The sequence below is a fragment of the Erythrolamprus reginae genome, chromosome 4, assembly GCF_031021105.1.
Source record: "Erythrolamprus reginae isolate rEryReg1 chromosome 4, rEryReg1.hap1, whole genome shotgun sequence".
Classification (NCBI taxonomy): Eukaryota; Metazoa; Chordata; class Lepidosauria; order Squamata; family Dipsadidae; genus Erythrolamprus; species Erythrolamprus reginae.
Window position 1 is genome coordinate 62,541,304 of NC_091953.1, and position 26,060 is coordinate 62,567,363.

Below are 26,060 nucleotides of genomic sequence, written 5' to 3' on the forward strand. Positions count from 1 at the left end.
AGATTAGGTCCAAAATCCCTTTAATAAAACTTCCTTAGTTTTAACTAAGGAGGTTAAAACTAACAAACTGGACGTGACTATGACAATTAAAAGGAAAATGAATATAGAAAACAGGTGATAACTTCAGTACAAATTATTAAAACTTCAATATTCAGCATGTAGCTTTAAAACACAAATTTTCTGTTAAGTGTAGGAGAGGAGGCCAATCTTAATTCACACATGCTAAATGAGGATGTAATCAAACAATCCCAACACAGAGCTCAAAGGCAATTAAATAAGCAAGCAGCACACTGTTAAATAAACTCAAACTCTGGTGAATGCAAAAAAAATGGTATCTAAATTAAAAAACAAAAACAAACAAGCGGCCTGTAGCCCAGTGTTCTGGTCCTGAGTAAAATTGGATGCTTTGAAAAGCAGCATTTACCAGTAGGCCTTTCTACCTACGGTAATCTTCAGTAATATTGGGCAGAGTTATTTAAAGAAACAAATCCCCCCTTCTTTGTACAACTTTAATTTTGCAAAGCAATTGTCACACAATGTAAAAGCAAGGGTTAATTTAGTAATAATTCCAGGAGCAGCACCCTGAACTCATTAAACCTGGCTCCCCCCCCCCAAAAAAAATACATTTGCAAAATAAATGGCAAGGGAAAAAGGCAGTAACAATTGTTATAAGAGATTAATCCAATCACTCTTGTCTAATTTCAATTTTATTATTATTGTTGTTGTTGTTATTATTTTAACAGAACTGGACAGAAAAAAGCAGCTAGAACAATATTAGCACACAGATAAGCACTAAATCTAGGAAAAGCAAGATGTAAAAGCAAACAATTATTGCTGGTAAATTGGCAATAGAATGGCCGGGGAAAGAAGGAGGTAGCTAAAACGGCACTCAGGAATAAATAATACCAAAAAGCCTCCTGGTCTGATCCTCCTGGCCCTCCGTCTCAGAAGAAAAACAACAACACACAAACAAAACTCAGCCCTTCTCCTCCTCACCGGAACACCACGGTAAAAGAAAAAACCACAGCTACTCAAAGGTAGATACGATTCATGCTGACATTAATCACAAGAAAAGGCTAGTACTGTAACAAGAAAAAGCCAAAGCTTTAAAGGCACCCAGGGAGGAAAATCCCCCTCCTTCTTGCCTAAACCTCCTCTGTCCTAACAAAACAAGCCCTTTTCTTCTTGCCAAAACCCAGCAAAAGAAATAGAAAGATACTGGCCGTTTAAGTTGAAACTCCTCAGCCACTGGTGCTTCTTCAGTCGCTCCGATCAGGTCCGGTCTGCTCTCCTTTGCAGCCAGCAGGAAAAGGGGAAGAGCAGCAGGGAGCCTTTAAAAAGCCCGCTCGCCCCGCCCATCTGGATTCCCGGGAGCACGAGACCTCCCAGCAAAACAGGAAGTTGGTGCCCTGCTATAGCCGCTGACACAAATGTCGCCCCGGTGCTGAAAAGTGCCCGGTCGCTCAAATGCCTGGGTAAAATGGGTAAAATACACTGTACAGAATTCGAAAAAAAGAAAATGTTATTCTTGTGCTTAGGGGAAATCATTAGCCCACAGATAGCATGAGATGCATATTGGTTCTTTTTCAATATAGAAAGTTATAAATCCCTTTCTCTCTCCTTTGTCTACCAGTAAAAAGTCCAGATACTAAGAAGCCACCCACGTTGTTTGCAAATTATGGTAACCACTCTGCATGCCTCAAAAGGTAAGGTGTGGATTCTGACCAAATGGTAAGAGAACTGGAAGCATATGTGGAAACAGTAGATGTAACCACAGCAACCAAAAAAGAAATTATGGTAATCCAAAATGGCCATTCCTAGAACTGTCTTATGGTGGTATTGTGGGTGTTAAATACCAGTATTAAGACATGTTCTTCTCCCAAATTAGATAGGTACGTGTGCATTTGTCGAATTGGCTATCCTTTTTACGTTGGCATTTGAAAACCATATGGTAATAAAAGAACATCCTAGAATAAAAAGAAATGTATTAGTTATGTCCTTTGATGACAAAGTCTATTTGTATGCTATTGGGATTCCCAGAGGGGTTCCTGATGAATATAAGGCCAGAAATCCGATAGCATGATTATCAGATAGTTTGAATCACTGGTGGGTGGCTGTAAAGGAAAATGTAGATTGAATCAATTATATTTATTATAATCAACAGAGATTCATTAATTACACCAGAAATGCTGTCAACTGTATAGCTGTACAGCTAGATGCCACCAATAGATGATTTGGGAAAAATACAATGGCACTAGATATGATATTGGCAGAGAAAGGAGGAGTGTGTATAAAGTTAGGAGGTAGGTACTGTACTTTTATTTCAAATAACACAGCATCGGATGGAACAATCACTAAGGCCTTACAAGGTCCCACTACATTAACAGAGGAATTGGCTGATAATTCTGGAACAGATACCTTCCTTACTGGATGGCTCAGTTCCTGGTTTGGAAAATGGAAGGGGGTTGGTTCTATCATTACTGACTTCAGTAACAGCAGTTTTTTTAAAAAATATTCTGACAACTTTTGGTTGCTGTATAATACCTATGTCTGAGGATTAACTCAAAGATTTATAGTAACAACCATAACTAAGAGAATGTCCCCAGGAAAACCTCCTCTCTATAGGGAAACAGATTTAATGTATATGAGAGAAGAAAATGACCAAAGTAGTGAAAAGTGATCACAACAATGTGAATAAAGTTATGACATTTATTAGGGCTTAGAAGGCAATAAAAAGGAGAAAAGTGGAAAATTAGGAAATATATGAAGTATTGCCTCTAAAATAAAGTTTAATTATAAAAGAGAGTTAAGGAACATTGAAAAATTAATATTGTTATTACAGTTAACAATATGTTTTAGGAAAATCAAGAAGGGGGAGTTTTCTGAACAGTAGTTAGGATGACTTTGCCCTGTAACTAGGGTATGTGTGTTAATAAGCACTCCAGACAGGTTGTAAGCTTGTTAGTATCCAGCCAATGGGAAACCAAAACAGTATTGCAGGTGGGGGTGGTATAAAAACCTGTTGGATGCTCTGGATCTAACCATGTGCACCTGTATTTGCAAATAAGTAATTAACTTTTAATTAATAAACTTATAATTAATAAACTAATTTTTGGTACCAAATTGCCCTCATTGCTTTATTGCTTACCTATTTCTAACACAGGGTTCTGAAGCCGTTCCTGCCCCCTTGTCACATGACTCTGGCAAATTGCAGTGGTATTTGGGCCGGGTTCTGCAAAAAATGTCCATAACAGTACATTGACTTGGTTAACAGCACACTGTTTGTTTAATGATAGCAGCATTTTCTTTAAAAATGAAGTGTTCACTTACGACTCATCACCAGAAAAAAAGTTGTAAAATCAGGTTGGTCACATGAATGCCTTGATTTACAACCATCATAACTTATGGCCAGATTTTTTAGATTCTGGAAGACCTGTTTGGCTTCCAGAGGAGTCAGACAGTGAGGGAGAAGGAGAGGGGGAAGTGGAAGGTGCAGGAGAGGTAGAGGCTCCTGCACAGCCTGTAGAATCCCCAGTCAGAGCCTCATCTGGGTCAGATGAGGAGGGGGTGACGGATGACCCCATCCCCAATGTTAGGGTGAGTAGAATGGTGGGACGCCAAGAGCAGCTGCACAGACGTAGACGGAGATTCGAAAGATGTAGACGGAGATCCTTCGGGAGTTGGGCAGCATATAAAAATTACAAACAAACAAACGCATGCATACATACATACATACATACATACATACATACATACATACATACATCAGAGGATTCACACAGCAGAGAAACCTGTCCTGACTGTGGGAAAACTTTTAGTGATAATTCCAGCCTGGTGAAACACCAGAGGACTCACAGGAGAGAAACCCTTTGAATGTCCTGACTGTGGGAAAAGTTTCAGTCAGAATTCCTACCTGGTAATGCACCAGAGGACTCACACAGGAGAGAAACCCTTCAAATGTCTATTTCTGGGAAAAGTTTTAGTCACAATTCTACGCTGGTGCTATCCCAGAGGACTCACACAGGAGAGAAACCTTTTGAATGTCCTGACTGTGGGAAGCGTTTCAGTCAGAATTCCTACCTATATATACCGGAGGATTCACACCGTGGAGAAATCTTTGAAATGTCCAGTCTGTGGATGTTACTTTAAGCATAAATCATCTCTTTTTGCACACACAAGGAAGTTCACATACTGTTGAAGAGTTTAGAGAAAGCTTGAATTTCATTTGTGTAGACAAAGCAGATGGCAACAAGAGCACTCGGGACAACTGTAAATAACAAGATTAGATTAGATTAGATTAGATTAGATTTATTGGATTTATATGCCGCCCCTCTCCGCAAACTCGGGGCGGCTCACAACAAAGTAAAAACAATACATAATAACAAATCCAATACCCACCAATCCAATTACAATGTTAAACTAAAAAATTCATAAAAAACAACCGCAGAATATTAAAAAACAAGCACACAATCAATCTAACACCAAAACAACATGGGCAAGGGGGAGATGTTTCAGTTCCCCCATGCCTGATGGCAGAGGTGGGTTTTAAGGAGTTTGCGAAAGGCAAGGAGGGTGGGGGCAATCCTAATCTCAGGGGGGAGCTGGTTCCAGAGGGTCGGAGCCGCCACAGAGAAGGCTCTTCCCCTGGGTCCCGCCAGACGACATTGTTTAGTCGACGGGACCCGGAGAAGGCCCACTCTGTGGGACCGAACCGGTCGCTGGGATTCGTGCGACAGAAGGCGGTCCCAAAGATATTCTGGTCCGGTGCCATGAAGGGCTTTATAAGTCATAACTATAAGCAATGTTGAAAAGAGACCAGAAATCAAAATATTTTCCTTTTCCTCCAGAAAACCACTCAATTCTCCTTCACCTTAAGAGGTGTTAGACAAAAGAGAAAATCAAGAGAGAAAGCACAGCTGGCAACAATTAGGAAAACTGTAGCAGGCTTCAAAAGGAAAGGGTTTGCAAAAGGCTGTGTGGGAGTTATTGTTCGGCAGCTACTAGGAACAAAGATACAGGAGTTCCTCAACTGACTTGGAATCTGGAGACATTCAAGCCTCGTGGTTTAGCATTTGATTTAGAGAACATTAGAACTCTGAAACCCTGTCAAGTGAGTAATTGGCAGAAGCTCGCTCAAGAGATATTTGTTGCTGGCTTGAGCCGTTAACCCTGACCTTTGGGATCGTAAACCAACATTCCTCTGCAGTTATTGTTGCTCTAAGTCTATTTTGTACAAAAATATAACTTTGGAAGTCTGAGTCAACCTTGATCACTGTCATCACACTCGAGGTCCCATCTAAATTCTGTATAGACTCCTGGGCAAATTGTTCAGGGCAAGAGTTTTAAAAACCAGCTATCAGGGCTTGCCATTCAGATACCTCTTCACTAGATGTAGGAGAGGGGGTTGTTAGATCATGCACCATTCTGCTTTGAGATGATGACACTGATATGGGGCGTCTCTCACTCTCTTGTAATACTGAGGGCATCATTGCATAATTACATAAGGATGCTGGTATGTCCTCCTCTGCTGGGTCCTCTAGTGGCCCTCCACCCTTCACGATCTCATATATGTACAAACCCCTCCCTCCTAGAGCAGTGTTTTTCAACCAGTGTGCCGTGGCACACTAGTGTGCCGCGAGACACGGTCAGGTGTGCCGCGAAGCTCAGAGAGAGAAAGAAAACAAGAGAGGGAAAAGAGAGAGAGAGAGAAAGAGAGAAAGAGAGAAAGAAAGAGAAAGAGAGAGAGAAAGCAAGCAAGAGAAAGAGAAAGAAAGAGAGAGAAAGAAAGCAAGAGAGAGAGAGAGAGAAAGAAAGCAAGAGAGAGAGAGAGAGAACAAGAGAGAAAGAAAGCAAGAGAGAGAGCAAGAGAGAAAGAAAGAAAGCAAGAGAGAGAGAGAGAAAGGGAGGGAAGGTGGGAGAGAGAAAGACATAGAGGGAGGTAGGGAGGGAGAGAGAAAGAGAGCAAAAAAGAGGAAAGAAGGAAGAGAGAAAGAAAGAGGGATGGAGAGAGAGAAAAAAGAGGAAGGGAGAGAGGGAGGGAGGGAGGGAGAAATAGAGTGAAAGGGAGGAAGAGAGAGATATTTTTTGTCCAAACTTTTTTTAGCCGCCCCCCCCCCCACCACACACACACACTCAATGTGCCCCATGGTTTTGTAAATGTAAAAATGTGCCGCGGCTCAAAAAATGTTGAAAATCACTGTCCTAGAGGACAGGCAAGAGGCACAATCATTGGGGAAACCAAGTCTATAAACAGTTTGGCTGTGTCCACTATGGTCAGCAGGGATTTCTTTAAGTTTTCCATCTTAAATAATATGTTATCTTGTTCTTTCCTTGGGAGACCACCAAAAGTGTTAATAAGTCCAGTTTCTGTGATGTTAAGTGCATCTTCTTGTTTATAAATGTCTTTATTGAGTTTTCACATATAGTTCAAATCCCACATTATTCTGTTTTACAGATTATAAACCATCTCTTTTAAAATTCTTATAATAAATTTTTACCTGTTACATTCCATTATATACATTATATTTCATACTTTTTAAAACGACTTGTACGCGGTAGCTATTTTGTAATCTTTATTCTCAGTAGGAATCTATCTAGACACAGATACAGTGACAGATCATACGCGAGTTAGAGAAGAGCACATAACACGGTAGCTTTCTCTATTTATACTTTTCAGCCCGGCAACAGGAGCCGCTTGATAGCGATACAATTTTGGTGCCAAGCCGCGGAAACCAATAGTAACCAGGTAAACAACTTCAATTGAATACAATGCATTCTGCTTAACAACTGCATTTCTTTTACATTTGCCAGACAACAGAACATTCCAGACATAACACTCCTCCCTTTTCTGGATTATTTTTTAGGTTACTCGGAGAGGCAAGTAATAAAGTCTTCCAACCGGGCAGGCTTCCTAGGAGTCCTTTCAGACCTGCGCGGTTCATTCAGCACCTGGACATCCACGGAGGAAGAGGGTTCCTCCAGATCCGAGCTGGGATTTACCGGTAGCGCTTGTGATGATCTTCCATGTGATGGACCTGGCAGAATTTGGACAGTTCCTTCAGCGCTGGAGTGGTCTGTGAAGCCCGGTAAGTCCCAATCAATGTCCCCTTGTCTGGACTGCGTTTGGCCATGGCTGGGTCGGTTATAACTCCCTGTGGGGAGTGAAGGATCAGAAACTCCGTTATTCTGTTTGGCCATTTTTTCTCGGAGGCTGGCTGTTTCCAGCCTTCTTCTTATGTGGTCAATATGCCTCTTCCAGAGGCGGCCATCACTCAGCTTGACCAAATATGTCTTAGGACCGGTTTTATCAGTAACCAACCCTGTCTCCCACTGGTTCCCTTTATCAAAATTTTTCACATAGACAGCTTGCCCCACAGTGACTGATCGTTCGGGGGATGTGGAACAAATGGGTTTAACATTAATATAAGAAGGATGTAGCCTATTCAGAGGTGACCTTAAACTCCTACCCATCAGAAGTTCAGCTGGGCTTTTGTTGGTGGCTGTACTAGGGGTGATATGTTGGGACAGCAGGAAGGTGTCCAAGCGTTCCTGGATGTTTCCAGGTTCAGACCTCTTAATAGCCTCTTTGGCCACACGAACAAATCTCTCCGCCATCCCGTTAGCCCAAGCTGCATGAGGAGAGACCAATGCATGCCTTATGCCCAGCTGTGCTAGGAACAATTCCAGCTGTCTGGGTGTGAACTGGAGCCCGTTGTCCGAAACCAGGACATCTGGACACCCATGGGTGGTGAATAACCTCCTTAGGGCCTGTATGATGGCACATGATGTAGTAGACCCCAATAGAATGATGTCCAGCCATTTGGAATAGGCATCCATAATGATCAGGAACATGTGTGTGCCTACAGGCCCTGCCAAGTCTATATGTAATCTTGACCAAGGTCCTTGTGGGGTTTCCCAAGCCACAGGGGATGTCTTTGGAGGGTTGGGCCTTGATTCCTGACAGGAAGCACAGGTTGCTACCCATTCTTCTATTTCATTATCCAAACCTGGCCACCACAAATGACCCCTAGCCAGGGCCTTCATCCGGACAACCCCCGGGTGCCCCTGGTGTAACATCTGCATTACCTTAGGCCGTAGTGTCTTGGGAATGACCACTCTATCTCCCCACAAGATGCAATCTTTCACCACCGAAAGCTCCAATCTCCTACTTTTGTATTCCAGAACTGAGTGGTCTTCCCCCTTCGGTGGCCATCCCTTTAATATACATTGAACCACTTTTTTTAAGGTCACATCTTTCTTGGTTTCTTCAGCAACCTCTATTGCAGTAATGATAGCAGGGTTAGCCAAATCAATGAGAAGAACATTACCCATAGGGGCAGGGTCTTCCACCCCCTGGGCCAATGGGCAACGGCTTAGGCCATCCGCATGGTTCATTAGGGGTCCCCCCTTATACATAAGCACATACTCGTATCCAGTCTGCTATGTGTATCTCATGTTGGAGGTTTCTTTCCCATGCTGTCATAGGTGTTTTAGTTGTCTCTTTTATTCTTTCCTGTTCCAAAAGTATTTGATATATTCTAGTTATTTGTTTATTTTCATTCCCTATTAAAATCTTATCTAGTGAATTCATAGATTTTTGAATACCGGGTGTTTGATTGTCTTTCTTGAATCTCGATTCTATTTGAGCATATGTCCACCAGTCCATTTTATGGTTTAATATTTCTAGTTCTTGTCTAGATTTGAGTTCTCCGCTTGGGTGTAAAATATCTGTGTATTTGATGGTTTTAGTTAGGTCAATCAAATTTGGGTAGATGATGGCTTCCATAGTGGACAGCCATCTTGGGATTTTATCAAAGTGTTTCCCTTTCGTACCAGGTTTTTAGTAATGATTTACAGATCAGGTGCCTGTTAAATATAGTTTGCTTTTGTGATTTATCCTTCCATAAATGCGCATGCCAATCTATTTGTAAATCGTGACCTTCTAATTCAAGTATTCTCTGATTTTTTTAAGTTTATCCAATCTTTTATCCAAATTACAAATCTAAGTAATAAATAAATAAATAAAATAAATTAGGCTCGCTTTATAGTATAATTTTAGATCTGGGAGCCCCAGGCCTCCTCTGCTTTTATTATCTTGGAGATAGACATATTTTATTCTTGGCTTTTTATTTTGCCAAATAAATTTGGAGATAATTTTGTTAATTTCTTTAAAAAAAAATTGTTCCAAGTTGATCGGGGATGTCTGAAAAAGGTATAAAAATTTAGGAAGAATATCCATTTTTATTATGGCAATTCTGCCTAACATTGATATTTGTAGGTCTTTCCATTTTTCTAATTTTTTTTTAGTTTCTTGCAATAATTTATCATAGTTATCTTTTTTAAGGGTTGTTGTTTTGTTAGTTAGTATTAATCCTAAGTATTTCATTTTTTTTGTAGTTTGTAGTTTCGTAGTTTCTTCTAATTTCCTAATTTGTTGTGTGCTCATATTTTTTGTCATCAACATTGTTTTTTGTTTATTTATTTTTAAACCTGGAAATTCACCAAAGTTTTCAATTTCTTTAATTAACTCTGGGCCCGAACTTGTTGGTTCTTCTAAAAAGAAAACCATGTCATCCGCATATGCTTGTAGTTTATATTCTTCTTCCTTGATTTTAATTCCTTTTATGTTTTTATTACTTCTTATTTTGTTTAATAATAATTCGTGTGTCAGTATAAATAATAAGGGTGACATTGGACACCCTTGGCGTACTCCTTTTTCTATAAGAATTGGTTTAGTGGTGTCTCCGTTAATTATTGCCCTGGCCTTTTGAGTAGTGTATATATTTTTAATAATATTTTCAAATCTGTTACCTAATTTTAATTCTTTGATTAGCTCATTTAAATATTGCCAATTACATTGTCAAATGCCTTCTGAGCGTCCAGGAAGACAAGAGCTATTTGCCTTCCTGGATGCGCATCTCCATATTCTAAAATATCTAGAACTATCCTGGTGCAATTAGAGATTTGTCTGAAGGGTAGAAAACCATTTTGATCTGTATTGATAATTTTGTTTAAAATTCCTTTTGTTCTATCTGCTAAAATTAGCATAAAAATCTTATAGTCTGCATTAAGCAGAGAAATTGGTCTATAATTTTTTATTTTCTGTTTGTCTAACCCCTCTTTTGGTATCATTGTTATATATGATTCTCTCCAGGATTCCGGAATTTTGGCTTGTTCTAATATTTCATTATATGTCTCCAATAATATGGGTTCAAATAAATCTTTATTTCCTTTATAAAATTCCCCCGGGAGTCCATTCGGCCCTGGGGTTTTATTGTTTTTTTGTTTTTTCAATGCTGATTGTATTTCTTGTAAGGTAATTTTTTCATTTAGGATTTGTTTATCAAGTTCTTCAATTCGTAAGGAATTATTTTCTTGTATATATTTAATAATTTTTGCTGTGTCAATTGGTTCTTCTTTATATAGGTTATTGTAATAGTCTTGTATTATTTCTTTTTTCTGGTGTTCCATGTGTTGTATTATCCCATCTTTATCCTCTAATTGATAGATTAATTTTTCGCTTCTTGTCTTTTTAATTTTCTGTGAAAGCCATCTACCTGGTTTATTTGCTGTTTTGAAGTATTTCTGTTTCATTTGTTTTAGGTTTCTAATGAATTCTTGCTGTTCTATTATGTTTGTTTTGTATTTGGCTTCCCTCAATGATATTTGTATCTGTTTGTTGGTTGGATTTTGTTGGAGTGTCTTTTCCAAATTAGCTATTTTATTTATATAGTGATTATACTCTGCCTTCTCTTCTTTTTGTTTTCTAGCTGTATATGATATTGTGACACCCCCCCTAGTATATGCTTTCAATGTGTCCCAAAGTATTTGAGTTGAGGTGGGGTATTTCTTATTTTCCTCCAAGAATAATTTTATTTCTTTGTTTAATATTTCTGTATATTTTTCATCTTGGAGTAAATGTGTATTTAATGACCATCTTCTATATTCTTTCTTTCCCCCCTGCCAGGTAATTGTTATCGGGTTATGGTCAGCCCACGTATTTGGTTCTATGTCAACTGTTTTTATTTTTTTTATGCATACTTTTACTTAGCCAAACCATATCTATCCTAGAAAAGGAGTTGTGTGGAGCTGAATAGTATGTAAATTGTCTTTCATTTGGATGTATTAATCTCCACATATCTACCAAGTCTAGTTCATCTGTCATTTTTTCAAATGTGGTTGGTAGTGTGGCTCTTTTTATTTTACTTTTAGTTTCTATTTTATGATCTAATTTGTGGTTCACTATTCCATTATAGTCTCCTATCATGCATATATTTGTTTGGTTAGTTTGAAGTAATGTATTTTTTTATAAAATTGTTTCAATTCTTGGTTTGGTGCATATATGTTCACTAATAGTATTTTCTCTCCTTTAATTTCTACTTCTACCATAATATATCTTCCTTTTGGGTCTGTTTTTATCTCTCTTGGCTTTAGTTGTTTTTTCACATATGTGGCCACTCCTCTTTTCTTTTCTTTTCTTTTTCATCTAATGATGTATATAGCTCTCCCAGTTTAGTATATTCTAAATATTTTTTATGTGCCAATTTAATGTGTACTTCTTATAGACATTATCTGTGCTTTCTGCTTCAGGAGCTTGGAGAAGACCTTTTTTCTTTTCTGGTTATTGTTAAGACCGTTTATATTTATTGAAATTAGTTTAGTTTCTGATAGCATTTAGCTATGTATGGGTAAAAAGAGAATATATCAACAAAAATGAAAGAGCAAGGGTTTTTCCTTCTTAGTTCTGTTTGGTTTCTTTGTTTGTTTAATTCTGTTTGTCTGCTGCCGCTGCTGTTTAAGATCTAGTCTTAGCTCCTTCTTCTTTCCCTCTTTCTCCTCAATCTTTCCCCCTGTTTGTTTATCATTTTCTGTTTCTTCTTCTTTACTAGATTCTAATCTCTCCCCACTCTCTAATTCTATCTCTGTGGTGACAATTTGTTCATAAATTTCTTGTGCTTTTTCAAGAGAATCAACTTTGACTCTTCTACCATCGATATTTATCATCATCCCTTCGGGATTTATCCATCTAAATGTAATTTCCTTTTTATTTAAGACAGAGGCTAATGTCTTATACTCTCTCCTTCGCTCTCTTACCTTTCTAGGAATTTGTTTTAATATATTTAATTCTTTACCCTTGTATGTCATTTTCCTTCCTCTAGATATTGCATATACCATGTCTCTCGTAATTCTTCTGGCAAATCTTAGGTGAATTTCCCTCGGAAGTCGATGTCTTCGGGCGTAATTAGTGTTAATTCTATAAATTTCATCCAGTTCATTTACTACCTCTTCCCGGCTAATTTCTAATATTCCTGAAATTATGGTTATCATGATCTCCCCTAAATTTTCATTTTCTGTCTCTATCACATTTTGAAATCTTAAAAAATATGAAGATCGTTTTAATTCCAGTTGAATCAGCGAGTTTTCGAGTTCCTTATGTGAGTCTTTGAGTTTTTGGTCTACCTGTTTGATTTTTTTATCACTCTGTTCTATTTTCTCTTCCACCTGTATTATTTTTTGTTCATTTTTTTGTGTTGCCAGTTGAGCTGTTTCCAGTCTGTTTTCTAACCTAAGAATATCCGTTTTTAACTCTAGGTGGTTATTTGTAATGAGTTCTTGTAATTTCAGCATTGCCTCTTGCATAACTGTCAGTGTTTTATTCATATTTTGCATTAGTGAGGAACTCTCTTTCTCTTTTTCTTTCTCTAGATTTAACATATCATCTATTTGTCTTTGTTATGCTAGAGAGGTTGTATTTGCAGGTGTTACTGGAGTTGGTTTTTTACCGCCTCTGGGTTGGAAATTGGCCATTTCTTTTATAATCTGGTTTTGCTTTTCTAGGATGTTGTATATTCTATTCCATATAACCATAAGAAATATTTATGTACTTTAAAAGTTGTTCTTACAGTTCTTACAAGTATTAAAGTTTTTACAGAGATATAAATTTGGTTAAATACAAGTTTCTATAATGATTAATAATTCTATAGCACTTAATAACTAAATTCTATAGCACTTAATAACTACTTTGTTGAGTATGTAAATTTATAAATATGTATTAAGTATATCTAAATAACATGTAAATTATAAACCGTTAATACTTTTAATATACTATAAAATTTAATATACTATAAAATTTATTATATATAAGAAGTAAAAGGAAAATTATGTAATGGACTTAATTCTATAACAGTATATCTATAAGAATATGTCTAAATCTATAACTATGTAATACCTAAACAGTTAATCCGGTAGTAAACTAATAAAATATATAAACTTCTATTTTCTATTTTTATCTAAACACTTAATATCTTCAAAAATGCTATAGATATTGATTTAAATAAAGAAAAGACTAATTTAAATAAAGAAAAGACTAATACAATGAAACATAAAATATAATTGAGGAAAGAGAGGAAAGAAAGAAAAAAATATAGCTTTATAAAATATAATAACACTTTGTTTACTGCTTGACGTTTCCTACTCCACTGATAATCAAGTTTCAAATCTTCTGCAGATAAATAACCGGCTAGAATGTCAGTTCTTTAACTATTCTCTTCGTCTCGTGGATCTTGCTGACTACTCTGAATTCTTTTTATTCCCCAGTGGCAATCTTTCTGCTGCAAAGTCTGGCAAAGTCTCTCAAAAACCAAAAATCCAAAAGCAGTCTCTGTCTCTATCCGATCTCTCTTCTTCTGTCGTTCCACTTTCTCAACTTTCTCCGCTCTCTGTTTTTCCTTTTCTTTTACCGGCTGCCCCCCAGATCTCACTGTCTCTCCAATTGTAGAATAAATATCCGCCGTTTAAATCATCAATGCCTCTAATCGCTGCAAAAGACAGAGAAAGTTCTCACGTTGAACTCCAGTTCACCCGGCCAATTTCCGGTTTACGGTTTACGAGTCCCCAGCGAAAGTAATTGTCAATTAAGTATCCGCGTTGCTTTTTTCAAAGCAAAAATAAAGAAATCACAAAGTTAATATCCTTGGGAAAATTCTCCTCCCCCCTACTGAGATCTGCACTTCGAGTATTTTAGTTCCAAAGCTGGTTGATTACTGATCACTTCTCTCCTATCGCCGTCACCGCTTTTACTGATTTATATGAGGGTTTTTTTAAAAATCTCTGATTTGGGGGGGGCTCTTTTTCAAAACAAAAAGTAAGTCTGTTTTTCTTGTGCCAAGTTTGTTCTTCTTGAAATTGTCAGCAACAGTACAAATATAATCTGAAGATTTAGAAAATCTATTTATCTCACTTGCTTCCCTCTGCGGTGGCTCATTGGGGTTTCAGGTCCGCCATGCTGGTGACAGCTTGACAGACGCCTTTGATCTCCGATAGAGAGGGTGTCCTTCACACCGATTGTGAAATGCCTTTACCAATCGATGCCTGGATGGTCCCTCATTACCCACGTCGCCCTCCAAAGGAACTGTGCCCCGAAAGGTCTCAGAAATCGAAGGAAAGAGCAGTTAAGTGCATCTTCATCGTGCAATGTGCTGGCTTACTCCCACTTTCTTCATCTCTCTTTCCCAAGGTTGAGAATGTGGAAGAGACAGCATCTTTGGAGGCTCCCATGTTGACAATTAAGGGTTTAACCCTTTACTCACAGAAAACTCTGATTGGAAAAATTTGGAAGGAGGCTAGATGTGCCTTCATCTTAAATAACATTAGTGGAATGGTGGGCTGTTTAAAAGACAGATGTAATCTCATCCAATTTGGGGGCTCTGGAAACCACTCCACAGCACGGAGATCAATCTGCCCCCTCTGACAATGGAGAAGCTGGCTTAGGGAACTTAGTATAGCACTCTTCGTATTCCAATGTCCATAATTAATTCTAATCAAATGAATTCTAAGAGCAACCTGGTGTGTTTGTAGTAGGGGAGATATTTTCTGTCTTCTAATAAATCTTTTCTGTTAGTGCCTCCTCCTCTTGTAGCCTTAGCTGGGGAAGGCCTTATTTTCTGGGTGGGCTGCCGCTTTTTTGCAGGCTTTTTAACTATTGTTCAAATATTGAAATAACTGTTTGTGCTGTGAGGAGGCATTGTTTTGCTATAAACTCTGTTGCGTTCTCCCACGGTAACCTCTCCACATTCTGAATTAGTTTGTTCCTTCTCTTTTTTTAGTCTTTTTCTCAGCCTCCATATCAGCTGTAGCTGTAACTGAACTCGTTGGTTGTGAAAACTGCTGGCTATTTTGCAGGACCTGTTCTGACTTCTAAAGATTGTTGGAAGAGGAGGGGGGATCGTTTTACTTACAAGCTATGGGCTTGTGAAGGGCTATCAAAATGTTTACTACCACACTGTGGGTATGGCTTTTGCATTTTCTTTCAACATCTTTCAGTGCAAATTAATAATAATAATAATAATAATAATAATAATTTATTAGATTTGTATGCCTCCCCTCTCCGTAGACTCGGGGCGGCATATTGGGTGCTCTCGGGTGGAGCTTAATTTTCACTACCCCACTGCGTCCCCGTCCCCCCGTCGTCGTCCCCCCCCCGTCTGGGCAGTAGCCACCTCGCTTACAAGTCTCTTGCCACCAAAGTGCTCCTCAATTTTAGGTTGTTTTGCATTTTTCTCTAGTGGGAGAGATCCTGGGCTGGTTCCATGGCGCTTCTTTCTTTATCCCATGCCTTATTAGTCCACATAAATGAAAGCTTTGTCTGACTTGACAAAGTATTATTTAAATAAAAATATCCAGTGAGGGTACTAAAAATTGTTTAAAAGATTGTGTTAAAAAATGTAGTATAATTTATCATAAAACCAAGAGGAACTGCTGCAAACACACTTCATCCAGTACAAATTTTAAAAAGTTAAAAAATGAGTTAAAAGTATAAAAAGTATAAATATTTTGTTAAATTTTAAAATGTAAAATTAGATGTTAAAATGTAAAATGTAAAAATAGAATTAAATTTAGAATTAAAAATTAAAAAGTTAAAAAGTTAAAAATAAATTAAATATATAAATATAAATGTGTTAAAAAGAAAGCCTATTTACTTTTGGAGGAGCTCTTTAGAGCCAGTGCTGCCTGTCTTCCATCTTGGCTCCATCTCCAGGAATAGAATTATTTCATGTATTTTTTATATATTTATCCAAAAAATGTCTTGAAAATTCAGCTTTACCTGATAATCTTCTTTCAGTTGTATCAGTTCTCTGACTTGTGTCCATTGGCCAAAACATAATTAAAATTTAAAAATTAAAAGTCTATAAGATTAATTCCATATAGTCTAGTAAATATAACTATTGCAGACAAGTTAAAAGATTACAGTCTTTCCCTCCCTCCTGTGGTTAAACAAAACCTCAAAATAAGTTGCAAGGAAATATTCTCCTTTATTCATATTAAAAGTAGGAAAGAAAGAGGCTTCAAGGAAATCTTATTTAGAGGTAGAAATTGATAAGCATAAGTCACGACACATCTTTTTCAAAATTATTTTTATATTTATATTTTATTAAAAAGTTCACAATTTTTTTGTGCTGTAAATTTTTCCAATTTTTTTTGCAAATGTTTTTATTTCAATAGTAACTACAGAAACTACTAATATTACCAAGTTCTCACATTATCTAAAATCTGTTATCTAATATATTCTAGTCCTAATATTACTATCTACTATCTCCTAGTTCTAATACTACCATGCCTAATATCTATGATCTACTGTAATATATCCTAGTTGGAACATTAATATCTAATACTTAGTTCTAATGCTATCTCATATCTACTGTACTAATATCGCCTAATAATCATGTTTACTATCTAACATTGCTTAGTTCTAATACTATCAAATATCTTAAATCTAATATATCCTATTTCTAATACTACTATCTACAATCTAATATATCCTAATTCTAATATGATCTGATATTTATTAGTTCTATGAGCTTGACTAGAATCACACAATGCACACAATCACTTGGTATTTAAAATGCGATTTGGCCCAAACAGTTTTGGAAAAAGAAGCTTTTTTCCTCCAGGCGGTATGCGACTGTTTTCTTCAAGGGGAGTTGAAGAGGTGTCTTTTTGTCTTTCCTTTGGAAATCTGGCATGCGAAGGCTCGTAATTGGTGACAGAATCTCCTATAAAGTCGTCTTTTTCACTCTGTTGCCTGTTCCTTGGTCTTCTGCATGTTAGCTTTGGGTTGACTAAGGGACCTGTTGAGATATAACTCTGATGTAATTTTTTTCACGTTTCTCGCATATAGTCTGACATATTCCTCACTTCATGGGTGCTTTGCATTCAGAGTTATGATGCTCCTTCCAAAACATTTACATTTTGAGTATGACCAAATTCCAGAGTTCTGATGATGTTCTGTCCCCCTCCCCTGCCATGATTCTCTTTATGTGAATTGCTGTGTTTTGTTGCTTGTAACTAGCATTTTTGAGTCCGTTTCTGGCAAAAATGGCCATAAAATATTGCCCTTTCTTAACAACCACAATGTCTCCTTAATCATGTTTTTAATCTTAATAATAATTTGCTTTACAATTGAGACATTCACTTAACAAATACCACAAAAAAGTTTTAAAATCAGTTTGCTTGACTTGATTTATTACCATCGTAACTTATTCTGAAAATTCTGAGCTTCATTACAGTCATAATTTGAGGACTGTGTATATGGGATAGGAGCCACATGAGAGGAAGATGTTAGATAATCTCTTCAGGGGCAAATGCAAGGGGATTATTTCATGCTTCATGGGACAAAGCAGTGATAAATTACTCCTGTTCAAACATTTAGAGTTGTGCGAAGGGATTAGAAATAACTCTCCTTACTAATTCAGCATATATGTTTAATGTAAATGAGGGATGCAGGATTGGGGCTTTAAATTTGGAGGAAGAAACAGCAATAATGTGATCTTTAGTGAGAGGGAATAAAGAAATTTCAGTGCCACAGCCAAGCTTATAGCCCAAATTAAAGGCTCCAGAAGTCATCAAAATATGTCACACTATACATGGGTTTGATTGAATATGATCAATCAAATAGAATAAAATCTTGTAAGGAAGGAATTTTGAATTTAGTGGATTTTCTTAGTAAATATCCGTAAAACTCTTCTCCCCTTATCTCTCACTTCTAGAGAGAATGACGAGAGTGACCCTGTTTAATCAGGACCCACGAACAATAGATAACGAGATAAATAAAAAGTTCATAAAAAGCAATATTTCAAAGAGAAAATACAGCAAGGATTTGAAATATTTTTGACATGTCAAAGAATTATCATATCTTTGTTTCACAATAAAGTATGAAACAGTCTGTGCTACCTCTTGGGGAAGAACATGAATCAGCTTTCTCCGGGAGACCTTTACGCATCCGGTGGGCATAAATATTTGTTATGCCGAGTTCCCGTTCTTTTTCCTAAAGAAATGTATTATTAATTTTTTGTTGATAATATAGTTTACATTAATGTCACTTCTTTAGAGATCATTCATTTTTCACTGCACAACTCCGACCCAGTATTTCATTTTATTTATCTGTATTTTAAATATTTCCTTAGGCATATTTGTGCCGTGAAAGTTTTGACCAGTCTTCCCACTCAATTTTCTATCAATATAGGCATTGTGTCACAGGTTTAAAAAATATATTATTTTCATGTTGGCAGACACTTTTCAAGAAGTACTTTTTCCTAGAAATGTGTGCAGGTGGCTTAATGTGAATTAATACACTTCTCCAATCTACAGTTTAGATAGTTAAAAGCTGACAGAAATACCCACAGGACAAGATAGGCTAAGTTCAAATGAGCATTAGTGACTAGCACCTTGGATGCCTTGTTTGGTACGCAAATTTTTATTTAAGCTTCTGAATACCTTAAGTTTCAGCTTCAGTTTCTCGATTTCTACTTGTAAATTTGCAGTGATTGATTGAGCTTCATTTGTCTTTTTTTTCTCAACTGCTAACTGGTGTCTAAAAGAAGCAGTTTTCAATGACATCTGCTTTTCCAAATCCTAAAAAACATTAGAAATAAATAATATTATTATTCAATATTTGCAATCCTACAATATTGAATTAGAAATTAGAGGAAGGCAACTGAAATTTTATCAAATGTTTCCAAAAAAGAGAAAAATCCTCAATTTTTGAAATTGGAATCGACCTACATTGTGAAGGAAAAATATCCAAAATAACAGCCATAAATATCCAAAAATATGGTCATATGATGCTTACCATCTGTTATGCAGATTAAAGAGAAAATAAATAGATAGATTTTGTTCAATTTTAATACAACCATAATATACTTTATTTTTCCATTGGTATGAAGCCAAATATGGTAGATTTAGTCAGTATTCAGTTTTTAAATGTGCTGGCTAGGCTCATATTATCAGAGATGGACTTTTCCATGTGATTGGTTAAAGCAAGAGTGATTCTTTTCAAAATGTGTATCGTTTGCTGATTGCACAGTGGAAGATAGGATAAGCCACACGCCACCTCCATTTGCCTGTCATGCTCCCCCACACACCTGCAATGGCAGAAGCCATGCCGGCTTTGCCATTCCCCTGTGCGATCCCCCTAGCCCTCCCACAGTGGCAGAAGCCATGCCAGCCTTGTCGTCATGTTCTTTTGTTGGAACTTCTTTGTGAATCCCCTTTGAGGTGCCCGTTGTCCTGGTCCTGGAGCCCCCAACACACTCTTGCCTGTCTGCTCCCCAGTGGCCATGGCGCCTGCTACTCACCCTCCCTCGGGTTTTGGCAACATATCTGCAATGGCCAGGGGAGGGTCAGAGGAGGAGAAAAGCTGTCTGTAAATGGGCTGAAGGAGGTGACTGGGGGCAAAAGAGGTGCGGCCAAAGGTTCATGCCTAAGTGTCCCATTCTGCTCACAGAGCCTGCTATGAAGTTCTAAGCAATGTACATTGCATGTTACCTGTGTCCTCTTATCACTAGCTTCCAGTTTTTGGGTAAGTAATTTTAATTTACGTTGAAGTTCTCCTCTCTCTTCAAGTTTTTTGTCTTCACAAATTTTCTTCAATGCCTGCAAAGCGTCTTTTGTTTTGAAAAGTTGAACCTCAACATCTCTCAGCTTTTTAGAAGCTCTGCGTTCTTCTTCTTGAGATTTCCGGAAATGTTCTTTTAGAGCCTGCATTTCTTTTGACTGCATGGTCAAAAGTTCGGGCAGATTAATCTCTGCATTTTCATAATTCTTGATCACTTTCAAATGCTGAGACTGAAGATGCTTCAACGTTTTATTTTCCATAGCAAAGGTCTCCAATTTATTCTGCAGAACAGCCACTTCGTTTTTCAGTTCTTTAATTTCATGATCCTTTGCTGATAATAGACGGCAAGCTATGTTATTTTTCCCCTGAACATTGGTGGTATGGTCAGTAGTAAATATCGTCTTCTGCTGAGGTTTCTTTTTAGGCAATGTTTTACCTCCTGCATGGAAAGAAATATCAAGATATCATATTAGATTGAGCAAATTATGAGTCACTTAATTTTACAGAGGTAAATGCTCAAATATGTATTCAGTGCATAGATTCACTTCCTTTTATGTTATATCTTGAGTCAATCTCTAATGCAACTATTTGTTAGATTAACTTTCATAATATTAGCTGTTGTAAGACATAACTGCTATACTCACATCATATGCTAAGACAGTATTTTGATAGCTTTAAATTTGAGTGATTGGTCTCATTCATACAGATGGGAGATTGAACAACTAGACTTGTGGTACAACTGAAATAATCTGGAATTGAACACACTCAAAAGTGTAGAAATGTTGGTAGACTTTAGGAGAAATCTGCCCATATTTTTACCACTTACAATACTAGACAGCACAGTATGAAGACTAGAGATTGTCAAATTCCTAGGTTCTGCCATATTTGAAGACCTAAAATGGTCGTCTAACTTCAAAAACATCATCAAAATACCATAACAAAGAATGGTCTTTCTGTGCCAAACTGCCCAAGGACCTAATGATATAGTTCTACAGAGGAATTATTAAGTCTGTCATCTGCATCTCTATAACTGTCTAGTTTGTTCTGCAACCCAACAAAACAGACACAGGCCTCAGAGGATAATCAGAACTCCAAAAAAAATAATTACTGCCAAGTGGTCTTCCATTGAGAACCTGTATACTGCATGAGAACCTGTATACTGCATGAGAAAAAAAGAGAGTGGTGAAAATATTTACTGAACCCTTGCATCTTAGACATAAATTGTTTCACCTCCTACTTTAAGAATGATGCTATAGAGCACTGCACACCAAGACAACTAGACACAAGAACAGTTTTCCCCTGAACACCATCACTCTGCTAAACAAATCATTCCCTCACTGTTGTCAAACTATTCACTAAGGCTGCATTACTATTACTATTAGTGTTCTCATCATTCCTTTCACCCATCTCCTTCCACTTATGACTTTATGATTGTAACTTTGCTTGTATCCCTGTGTTTTATATTAATATTGATTATTTCCTGATTGCTTATTTGAACCCTATGACAATCATTACGTGTTGTACCTCATGATTCTTGACAAATGTATCTTTTCTTTTATGTACACTGAAACCATATGCATCAAGACAAATTCCTTGTGTGTCCAATCACACATGACCAATAAAGAATTCTAGTCCAGTCTAGTCTAGTCTATACTTGGACTTCAACTCTAGAATTCCTCAGCCAGACATGCCTAAACCAGGATTGCTAGAGCAGCACTCTAACCATTATACAAAATTGCCTAGACAGACAGATGAATAGTAGAGTCTTTAAAGTAAAGAAGGAAGGTAGCTAAGCAAAAGTGCAGTTATAGGACATCTGTTTGATTTTCAGCAAAGGCTTAGCTGCCATTAGCTCGGTTGGAATCTGCCAACCACAATGAATGCAGCAGTGTTCTGGGTAACGAATGGCATTCTTACCTTTTGTATGGACATCATTCTTCTTTTTGTTCTTTGGTAAGGTCCACTCTTTAGTTTCTAGTTGCTGGACCCATGAGATGGTAAAGCTGCCAGGCCCTTCCCTTGTGTAGGTTTCAAAGGAATCTAAATGGAAATCTTCACAATAGTCCTGAGAAGTTCCACAAATGCTGTCCTTGCTGCCTTTGACAGCTGTTCTTGAAGCGTTATCAAGAGATATATGAAAGGCAGTGGAATCGGTAAACTGAGCACTTCCAGATTGGCTGGAACATTTGCTACAGTTACTTTCTTGACTCTTGTTGGTGCTTTTATTAAGTTCAGTTGGAGAATCATTAGAGCTTCCACTTTTTCTGCATCCCTCCTGCAGTGTATGATGAAGAACTGTATCATCAGAAGCCCTCATTTTAATGATATATATTTGGGCTGAAATTGGAAACAGATATATAATGTCCTCCCCACGATGCCAAGGCAGAGGCTTCTACCAGAGGTCCGTTTATGCACGTTACCCGGTTCTTGCCCTAGAAGTGGCTGTTTAGATCTTTACTACTATGGCAACTAGAGAACTTCTCTGAGCATCATGGGACTTGTCGGGCAAAATTGAATGGAAGGAAAAGATAAAGTAGCAGATATGATGGAGGAATTTTCATAATTCCATCATCACCAGTTTCTTCCTCACTCTAGTTATTCCATAAATTATCTTTTTCTACTGAGCATAATATTCCTTGATCTGGGGCTACGAAAGAGGACAAGCTCGTTTTCCCTGATCTAATCAAATATCAAAGAACTAAACCCACAATTTTGGAGCATTTTAGAAATATTATATTTTATGCAGGGTATATACCAATTCTATGAGGGAAGCCAAAAAAAAGTATGTAAATATATGCATGCCTACCTTAGTGTGGGTTCCACCAAGTTCTAGTTCCCTATTTATGTAAAAACACCTAGCTCACTGAGAAAACCATAATTTAGAGGTTTAGTAATAGAAGTAGATCATAAATATCTTTGTTTAGATAATTAAATTATGTTTTTCTTTTTATGGTTGTCCTTGTCTTGGCATGTTGGCTGAACTAGCCATTATTTTTTCAGCAAGCTGTAATTAACCATGGATCAGCATAAAAAATTATCAGGATCCTTACATTGTCTTATGTTTTTACTAGTTCATATTAAACCACTTTCTAAAATATCCCAAGGATTTCCTACTAATACAATAAAAAAAATTAAACTGCATTCTTTAGTTTCCAAGTTTATGAAAGAAACCTTTTCAGTAACTAAATGTTGTTTATAACATAGTTATAGATTGTCTGCAACAAAACAAAAAAACCAAAAAAGACAAAAAATCTTATTGTAATTTGCGAAGTCATGTCCACCCATTGTGACCCCAAGGACAATGTTCCTCCAGGCCTTCCTGTCCTCTACCATCCCCCAGAGTCCATTAAACTCACACCTATTGCTGCAGTGACTCCATCCAGCCACCTCCTTCCCTGTTCTTCCCTTCTTCTATTGCCCTCAATCTTTCCCAGCATTAGGATCTTCTCCAGTGAGTTCTTCCTTCCCATTAGATGGCCAAAGTACAGTATTTGAATTTCATCTAAGCTGATGATAATAATAATAATAATAATAATAATAATGATAATGATCATGATCATGATGATGATGGTGACGATGATGATATGCTTGGGAAGGGTTTGACTTGTAATATTGTGATACGAAATCCAGCATATAAATCACGTTTGCTGTGTACAGTATTACTATTTTTTGTGAATAAAATAACAACAACATTAACAATAACAACAACAACATCAGAGTTGGAAGGGACCTTGAAGGTCTTCACGTCAAATCCCCTGCTTAGTCAGGGAACCCAAGGCTACTTCAGACAGGTGATTATCCAACATCTGCTTAAAATCTTCAAGTGTTGGGGCATTCACAACTTCTGGAGGCAAACTGTCCCACTGATTAACTGTTCTGTCAGGAAATTTCTCCTTAGTTCTAAGTTAAACTAAGTCTCCCTTTTTAGTTTGCACCCATTGCTTCTTTTTCTATCCTCAGGTGTTTTGGAGAATAGGTTGACTCCTTCTTGTTCTAAGAAGGCGATAATCAGTAGAAATAAAAGTTACCCATGATCAGAAATTAAGATTTATAAAAGTATTGTCCAGCTGTTCCATACCTCATGGAAGATAGATGGACTTCCTTCAGGTTCACGCTTCCAAAGAATTATGATTTTTAGACTGATGTTTACTTCTAGTGCTTTTAACAGCTTTTAAAATCCCAGCTGCTGTGGCCTAGAGGTGGAGCTCTTGCATTGGAATCAGGAGGTTGTGAGTCTGATCCTAGGTGGGGGCAGATTTGGGGTCTCCTGCTTGGGCAGGGGGTTAGACTAGATGACCTACAAGATCCCTTCCACCTCTGTTAATCTGTTAACAGCTATGAAAAGCCAAAAAATAAATAAACATGACACATTCATGACGGACATTAGTGATAGGCAGTGTGATAACAAGTTTTGAGTGATTGAATTCATATGTTGACATATCACTATTTTGCCTTTTATTGGTTACTAATGCAAACAGTTTGAGTTGGTGAATGAGGCATGAGACTTGGGCACAGAATTAAACTGGTGAATTTTTGGCTAGTCACTCTGTCTATTGTCAAATACAGAGGAACACAAAAGGGTAAGAAACACACTCATTATTTCAACCTATATGTTGAATGTATATGAGGGAGATGGGTTTGGGGAAAATGTGGCTTTAAAACAGCAAATATAGATCTTGATTTGTATTTAGCTCTAGTGACATGGACACTACGCTATATAAATTTGACAAATATATAAATAAACCTGTCTCTTATTAACACTTTTTGCTGCAAAATAAATGATTTAGCACACTATTTGCCTTATTTGCAACATAGCATGAAGAAATAAAGCAATTTCAGTTCCATACCCAGGCTTATATTCCCAGTTAAAAAGCTTTAAAAACCACCAAAATACAAATCAGATTCAAGCTAGATGTGATTGAACTACAGTATAATCTACATAGTAACCAGATATACAAAATGTGAGATTTTGGCCTAGTCAAAGGATTGGAAGCCACCATGTCTGGGATCCAAAAATGGCTTGAAAGGCTGGGTGGGCTTCAGGACCCCTTTTCATCCCCCAGTGTTGGTGTGGAGGGGCAGGCCCAACTCCTTTGTTGGTTGCATTTGGGGAGGGGTTTGCCATGGGCTCAGGGCCAATTATTGTCCTTTTTTCTTCTTAATGACTTGGTTCTTTTTTCTGGCTTTTCTCTACAGTGGTTATTTGCCTTAACAACTTTTAGTTCAGTGGCTTCGGCCTAGTATCACATGTTCCTCACTTAACCAACAGTTGCTTTGCCTTCAGAGTTATGGTGCTTCTCCTAAAGTACTTATGACCCAATTCCACTGGTTTAGTTCAGTGGCTTCGGCCTAGTCCCACATGTTCCTCGCTTAACCCACAGTTGCTTTATGATGCTCCCCCAAAATAATGTCCCAGTTCTAGGGTGTGAAATATGAAGTATTGCCTTTAACATAAAATAAAATCTTAATATAAAGAGAATTCTTCTTGAAAAATTAATATTGTTCTTATAGTAAACACTATGGTCCAGAAACGAGGACGGGGAGAGGGGTGCTTTTTGAGCAGTAGCTGGGGAGATTTTGCCCTGCAACTAGGGTATCTTTGTTAATAAGCATTCCAGATAGGCTGTAAGCTTATTAGTATCCAACCAACGGAAAACCCGAACAATGGTGAGGGCGGGGTGTGTGTGTGTGCAGGGTTCTAAAAACCAGTTGCATGCTTCGTTCTGAGTCCAATTCATGTGCACACGTATTGGCAAATAAATAGTAAACCTTTGCTAATTTTTGGTACTGGATTGCCTTCATTTCTTTATTGCTTATGCTTCCAGGTGCTATTGGCCATTGAAACAGCTGTAAGAACTGCTGAGAGTGGCTGGACTCATTGCACCAGACTGAAGGAATTGATCAAGGCCTCCACAGGCAAAACAGTGGAAAGTGCAACCTTTAAGCAACCCTCTCTGAAAATAATAAAACAATAAAGTAGAAAATAATAAAACAATAAAGTAGATGTTTGCTTTCTGGGTACAGGACATTTGAGTTAAAATGAGTTACTTGGCGGGATGTCCAGTTGTGTCCTATGTGGTTTATGTGGTACTAGGAATAGGGAAGAGAGATGATCATAAACTCTTACTAGCTCCAACTTTCTACAAATAGGGCACAAATTTATTCTGCG

At 37.4% G+C, this 26,060-nt stretch overlaps 1 long non-coding RNA gene across 2 annotated transcripts; it reads left to right on the forward strand.

Annotated features, from left to right (window-relative positions):
- Positions 1-1,382: 1,382 nt before the first annotated feature.
- Positions 1,383-25,911, forward strand: LOC139166628 (uncharacterized). 2 transcript variants are annotated; one of them, XR_011558999.1, is made up of 5 exons: positions 1,383-1,484; positions 1,634-1,706; positions 6,677-6,745; positions 6,864-7,085; positions 25,717-25,911. It is a non-coding gene; the product is annotated as an uncharacterized lncRNA (long non-coding RNA). The 2 variants fall into 2 exon arrangements; XR_011559000.1 differs by having other exon boundaries at positions 1,383-1,475.
- The last annotated feature ends 149 nt before the right edge of the window (positions 25,912-26,060 follow it).